This window comes from Zingiber officinale, chromosome 4A, assembly GCF_018446385.1.
Source record: "Zingiber officinale cultivar Zhangliang chromosome 4A, Zo_v1.1, whole genome shotgun sequence".
Taxonomy (NCBI): Eukaryota; Viridiplantae; Streptophyta; class Magnoliopsida; order Zingiberales; family Zingiberaceae; genus Zingiber; species Zingiber officinale.
Genome location: NC_055992.1, coordinates 109,862,765 through 109,869,615, shown reverse-complemented (window position 1 = coordinate 109,869,615; position 6,851 = coordinate 109,862,765). Strand labels below are relative to the sequence as shown.

The window sequence follows — 6,851 nt, the reverse complement described above, 5'->3', positions numbered from 1 at the left end:
TTGGTGGCCTTCCATGAGGATAGAAATTCCATTCCTCAAGTTTATAAATGCTTGTCCTGCTACAAGCATTTAAAAGAGACGAGACATGGTTAGAGATATTAGATAAATCATATTCCAACCTTTTCTTACCAATTACCAAAGAAAGCTTATGATTTTTGACATCAATTATAGCTCCAGCTGTAGCAAGGAAAGGTCTTTCTAATATGATAGGAATCTTGGGGTCCTCTTCCATGTCCAACACGACAAAATCTGTGGGAATAACATTCCCATCCACCTCTACTGGCACATCTTCTATAATACCCAAAGGGTACCTGCAGGAATGATCGGCAAGTTGAAGTGCCATAGTAGTAAGTTTAATGTTTTTGAGACCTAATTTATTACAAATTGAATAGGGAATGAGGCTAACACTTGCCTCCAAATCACAAAAAGCTTTTTCAAAAAATTCTTTTCCTATGTTGCAAGGAATATAAAAGCTCCCTGGGTCCTTTAGTTTTGGGGAAGTGTTCTTCTCCAAAATAGCACTACATTCCTCACTAAGTGCAATGGTCTCAACCTCTCCCCTTCTTCTCTTGTTTGACATGAGATCCTTCAGGAATTTGGCAAATCTAGGCATTTGAAGAATAACATCAATAAGAGGTACCTCTACACAAATTTCCTTAACTTTTTCTAAAAACTTGCCAAATTCTTCATCTTTCTTGAGCATTGTAAGTCTCTGAGGAAAAGGGACAGCTTTGCTCTGATGGTTCAGTGGGAGAGTCTCTTCAACCTCAATGGTACTCTCCTCATTAGCTTGAATCTGATTTGGTATAAGAGGAGAGAGCTCTTCTTCTTTTTGTATCCCTTTTGGAGCAGTCACTTGGGAGTCACCCAAGGTCCGTCCGCTCCTAAGCTCAATTCTATTGTAATGCTCTATAGGATTCACATTAGGTTTTCCTGGAAGTTGTCCTGGTGCTCTGGATGATGAGGAAGCTAGTTGGGCAATTTGACTATCCTGGATCTTTTGATGCTTTTCAGAATTATCCATTCTCTTAATGAGCTTTGCTAAATCTTGCTTCATTTCATTCTGACTTGAGATAATTTCTTCAAGCATCTTTTCAATATTTGACTTTGGTAAGCCTTGAGAAGATAGATGTTGAAAATTTTGTTGCCCAGCTTGAAAATTTGGTCTTGCCCCCATAGATGGTCCTTGATCTTGATTATTTCTGTAAGAAAAATTGGGATGGCTCTTCCATCCAGGGTTATAAGTATTTGAGTATGGGTTGTTCTGCCTTTAATTGTAACTCATGATTGCATCACCTTGTTCCAGTTGATTGATTTGTGCAGTGATAGCTCCCAATGGACATGAGTCATTTGAGTGCTCTGAACTCCCACATACTTCACAAGATGTACTAATAACATTGACCATATTAGCACTAGTCCCCATATTCTCAAATTTCTTTGTAAGAGCGTCCAATTTTGCAGACAAAAGAGTGACTGCATCTACATCAAACTTCCCTGATGCTTTAATTATTGGGTTTACAGAAGAATAGCCACCACTTCTTTCATTTGTCCATTGATGATGATTTCGTGCTACACTGTCAATAATTTCTTCAGCTTCATCTAAACTTTTATTCATAAGTGCCCCTCCAGCAACTGAATCAAGGGACACTTTGGTATGATAGTTGATACCATTATAAAAAGTGTGCAACACTAACCATCTTTCCAACCCATGATGTGGGCATTGTCTGAGCATACTATTATATCTATCCCATGCTTCAAAAAGAGATTCTGAGTCAGTTTGCTTGAAGCTTGCAATTAATATGAGCTGTTTTGCTTGGTGGATAGAATTTATCAAAAACTGTTGTTCACACTGCTCCCAAGTGGTGATGCTATTAGGGGCTAAAGAATTCAGCCATTGCTTTGCCCTATCTCTTAAAGAAAACCCAAATAATAATAATCTAACTGCTTTTGAAGGAACTCCATTCATTTTCATGGTACCACATATTTCATAAAAGACCTCTAAGTGTTGATTGGGGTCTTCATGAGGTCCTCCACCAAATTGGTTCTGCTGCACCATAGATATAATTGCGGGTTTGATCTCAAAGTTATTAGCTTCCACTGAAGGTCTTGAAATACTAGATCGAAAACCTCTTGCATAAGGTGCAGCATAATCCTTGAGTGGTCTATTCGACATGTTCAAATGTTCCTGTTCTTCAATTTTCCTTTGCAGAATTCTTCTTTTATGGAAAGTTCTGTCAATCTCAGGGTCAAAAGGAAAGAATTCCCCTGCAAAGTTAGATTTTCGCATACACAAGAACAAGATAGCAAATGACAATTCAACAGAAAAAGAGAAAAATAAAAGAATCAAAAATGCAGAATTGAATTTGTACAAAAAGAATTAACAAGAAGTAAAAGTTATACAAGAAAGTAAAAACAGAAATCTAATGATTAGTTACAACTATGCAATATGAAAGGAAAACAAATGTTATGTTTAGTCTAACTCAATTGATAATTCCTAATGTTATAGCGCAGTCCCCGGCAACGGCGCCAAAAACTTGTTACGCTCCGTAAGTGTACGGAAATGTCGCAAGTAATATAAAAGATTATCGTATCCACAGGGACTGGAATAAGCACTAGAAATGTCTCAATGCGAATTAGCTAAACAACTATCCAACTGTTTCAAATGCAAAGCGAAGGTAAACAAATCTAATATTAAAGATCAACAAACAAGAGTTTAGTGTTTTGGGTTATGATAAAGGGAGATTCTAGGAGTTTCGATTTCTTTGTAAGATTTCTTGAATGTAAATGGTTCACCAATTCTTTGTTAGAGTGTATACTAAAAGCCTAGCTTTTGGTATAAACATTTATCTAGAAATAAGAATCACATTGGTCAAATGTCTACATTTATGATAAATGTAGTTGCTCAATTAATTTATATTGTAGATAACATGGTGTGTAGTGTCACACACAGAAGATCATGTTATCGGTTCCTTATAAATTATAAACAGTAGCTCACGACTAAGATGGAAAGGAACAAACCATTGCAAGGTCGTAGTGTAATTAGGTGTTAGTTTATCTTAACTATATAATTACACTAGTACACTTAGAGTGTATTGAGTAGGACCATTTGAGGTCGTTCTTTTTATACTGACTTTATAAAGGAACAAAGACCTCAGTTATTATGGAAGTGTGTGCTCTTAATCCTAATATAATAACAAGCACATATATTTGATATTTATTTCTTTAATTTATCAATGGGTGAGATTTAGTTCGATGAATCAATAAGCCCGATAAGTTGGGAAATGATATCACTTATAGTGTGTGTTGTTGATTATAGAAGGAAACTGTGTCCTAGTGATACTAGGTTGATAATGTCCTCAAGAGGAGCTCATAAGGATTGTCATGTTAAACCCTGCAGGTGGACTTAGTCCGACATGATAATAAGGTTGAGTGGTACTACTCTTGGACTAAGAAATTAATTAAATGAGTTGTCAGTAACTCACTTAATTAGTGGACATTCGATATCTTAAACACAGGGAGACTAACACACTCATAATAAGAAGGAGCCCAAAAATGTAATTTGGGATTGGTGCGGTAGTTCAATAATAATTCTCTAGTGGAATGAATTGTTATTGATAAAATTAAGTTGTGTGTTCGGGGCGAACACGGGATGCTTAATTTTATCGGGAGACCAAAACCAATTCCTCCTCTCGGTCCCTATCGTAGCCTCTTATTTATAGAGTTCTATACCCACCTATACCCACCTTCTATACCCATCAATAAGGGGCCGGCCAAGCTAGCTTGGGAACAAGCTAGGGCCGGCCTAGGTATAATTGGTGGTCGGCCCTAGCTTGAACCCAAGCTAGTGGGGGCCGCCAAATTAAATTTAAAAGGAATTTTAATTTTAGTTTTATTATGTGGAAGAAATAATTTATTAAAGAGAATTAAAATTAAAATATCTCTCTTGTAAAAGATCTACAAAAGATTAAAGAAAGAGATTAGATCTCTTTCCTTATTTGTAGATTGGAGAGTTATTTTATTTTCTCTTTAAAAATTATCCACATGTTGATAAAATTAAAATTATAGAAATTTCCTTTTATCAACCATGAAGAGATTTTTAAAGAGAAATTTTATTTTTAAAATTTTCGGAAACAAATTAGGAAGTTTTAATTGTTGATTAAAATTTGTCCAATTTGCTCTCCAATGATGTGGCCGGCCATTGAAGTTTAATTTGGAAAATTTGTTTTATTTTTCTAAATTAAATCATGTCAAGGAAATTGAGGAAATTTTATTGTAATTAAATTTCCTAATTTGCCTAGGCCAAGGAATATAAAAGAAGGGGTGACGGTGCCTTCATGAGATACAACCTCTATTGTTTTCTCTCCCCCTTTTCCTTGGTGTTGTGGCCGGCCATCATCTCTTCTCTTCTTCCTCTTTGTGGTGGCTGAAACTCTCTATTGCTTGGAGGTCTTGTGGAGGCCGGATACTACTTGGAGAAGAAGAAGAAGAAGGAGAGGAAGCTTGCATCTCTTAGAGCTTGGTTGGTGTTTTTCTTCTTCCTTGGTGGAGCTTTCTTGTTTTGGCCGAACCTAGCTAGGAGGAGAAGAAGGTGCTTGGTGGTTTCTCATCTCGGAAGATCGTTGCCCACACAACGTCCGAGGTTAGAAGAGGAATACGGTAGAAGATCAAGAGGTTTTTCTACAAGGTATAACTAGTAATTTTTCTTTCCGCATCATGCTAGTTATTTATGGAAATAATACCAAATACAAGAGGCTTACGATTCTAGAATTTCGAATATGTTTTTCGATGTTGTGTTCTTTTGTTTTTTCTTTTCCTTGTGATTTGATTGTTCTTTTCGGTTAACCTAAAGTTATTTTAGAAAATTAAATATTAGCTTTCCATAAAAGGTTTTGTCTAGTCGGTGGTGGTTGCTCCCATATCCAAGAAGGCCGTGTGCCTCGCCACGTCAGTACTGGGAACCAATTATGGAAATTAATATTTAATGGAATTAATAACTTAAGGTGATTTGGGTCGAACGTGTTAAGTTCCGCAGGAGACCCAAGTCAAAACCTAAAAGAACGAATAGATTAAGTTTTGGATCAAACGTGTTAAGTTCCATAGGCGATCCAAAATTTAATTTAAAAGAACACATGGTAGCTAGGAAAAGGTTCAGATCTTTATACAAAATTTTTATACAGTGGAACCTCTAGGCTTTCCGAGTAGCAACCAACAATTGGTATCAGAGCAAGGGATTTGCCTCTGTGTATTTGGTATTAGTTTAATTATGCACATGTCATACATAATTTAGGCAGGTTAATAGTAGGATGTGCTAACTTTGTGGATGCAGGATCCAACTATTATGGCTTATAGTTTTATGTGTGTGATTGGACCCTTGGACATGTCAAGGGCATTTATATGTGTGTGCATGATTGTATTATAAAATACAGCAGGAGCTGTATTTAGTTTTATTAGGATTTTATTTTTGATCTAGATACATGTACATTCCTTTTATGGAATATAGGATCAAAATTGTAAAATTCTATTTATGTCGCGGATCGAATCTTGCAAAGCGTGGAACCTTCTAAGGACCAGAGGCGCAGCGGAACAAGGAGCAAGATGGATGCGACAGCTAGACCCGGTGGCGGTGGCCAAATATAGTAACAGTTTGGGATGACAACACACGGAGGACAACTAGAAATAAAAGCCATAATAGTTGAAAATTAGATTTTCTATTTATTGCTTTTATATTGTGCTGTGTGTGCATGTTAGTTTACAAGTTTAGTAGGCTAGCATAGTTAAAATTCCTCATTAATAAATAACTAAGTGGGAGAGGGATTTTTAAGTAAATCCCATGGTCTCCATTACTGGTTTGTAAGTGATGCAAACAAGCTTGCGCGTTGGCTCTGAGTGCCTTCCTCCATAACGGATGAGCTTGTTTGCAGATCACTAGAACAGACTTCCATTTTTGGATGACTATAGGAAGTTAATTAAGAGCGTGTGATCTTCCCCAACGGAAGGGGCATAATCTTATTAATGGACTTAGTGTCAAGTAATGGTATACACTTAGATACATTTAATAGTATCCTCCCCATCGGAGTCACTGCTATTATTTGTGTGACCAAATGAAACCAACTATTAATTTGTCATAAAACTAGGTTGACAAGATAATAAAATTAAAGGGTTAAAACCCCTCTTACAAATGATTGATTTTGTATACGTCCACACTAACGTAGCATACAAAATTAACGGTGTTTGAGATAATTTTATTTGTCATAAAGTTAGGTTGACAAGATAATAAAATTAAAGGGTTAAAACCCCTCTTACAAATGATTGATTTTGTATACGTCCACACTAACGTGGCATACAAAATTAACGGTGTTTGAGATAATTTTATTTGTCATAAAGTTACGTTGACAAGATAGTTAATGGGTAAAACCCTCCTCTTACGAATGTTGATTTTGTATACGTCCACACTAACGTGGCATGCAAAATTCACGGTGTTTTGAGGTGTTGGTAAATTTAAATAGTATTGTTAGAGGAATCAATATTATTTTAAATTTAGAGTCTTGACCAAATATTTGATAGACCAACTATTAATTTTATTCGTCATAAAGTAAGGATGACGAGATAATAAAATTAAATAATAAAATTTCCTCTTTGAATTTGTATACGTCCACACTAACGTGACATACAAAATTCATGGGGATTTTTAAGGAGTTGGTCGTAACCAAATATTTTTGTGATTCTTAGGAAGATGGTCAATCCCTAGCTGATATACTTTAGGATAGACTTAGTGGTCCCAATTATAATTGATTGGAAATAGAATTTGGACATTAAGGTAGACTGTCCTCTTAGAACTAAGAACAATATAG

General features: G+C 35.9%; 1 non-coding gene across 1 annotated transcript; it reads left to right on the top strand.

Moving 5' to 3' along the window:
• Positions 1 to 1,703: 1,703 nt before the first annotated feature.
• Positions 1,704 to 1,806, top strand: LOC121974004. The gene has a single exon (XR_006109892.1). It is a non-coding gene; the product is annotated as a small nucleolar RNA R71 (small nucleolar RNA).
• The last annotated feature ends 5,045 nt before the right edge of the window (positions 1,807 to 6,851 follow it).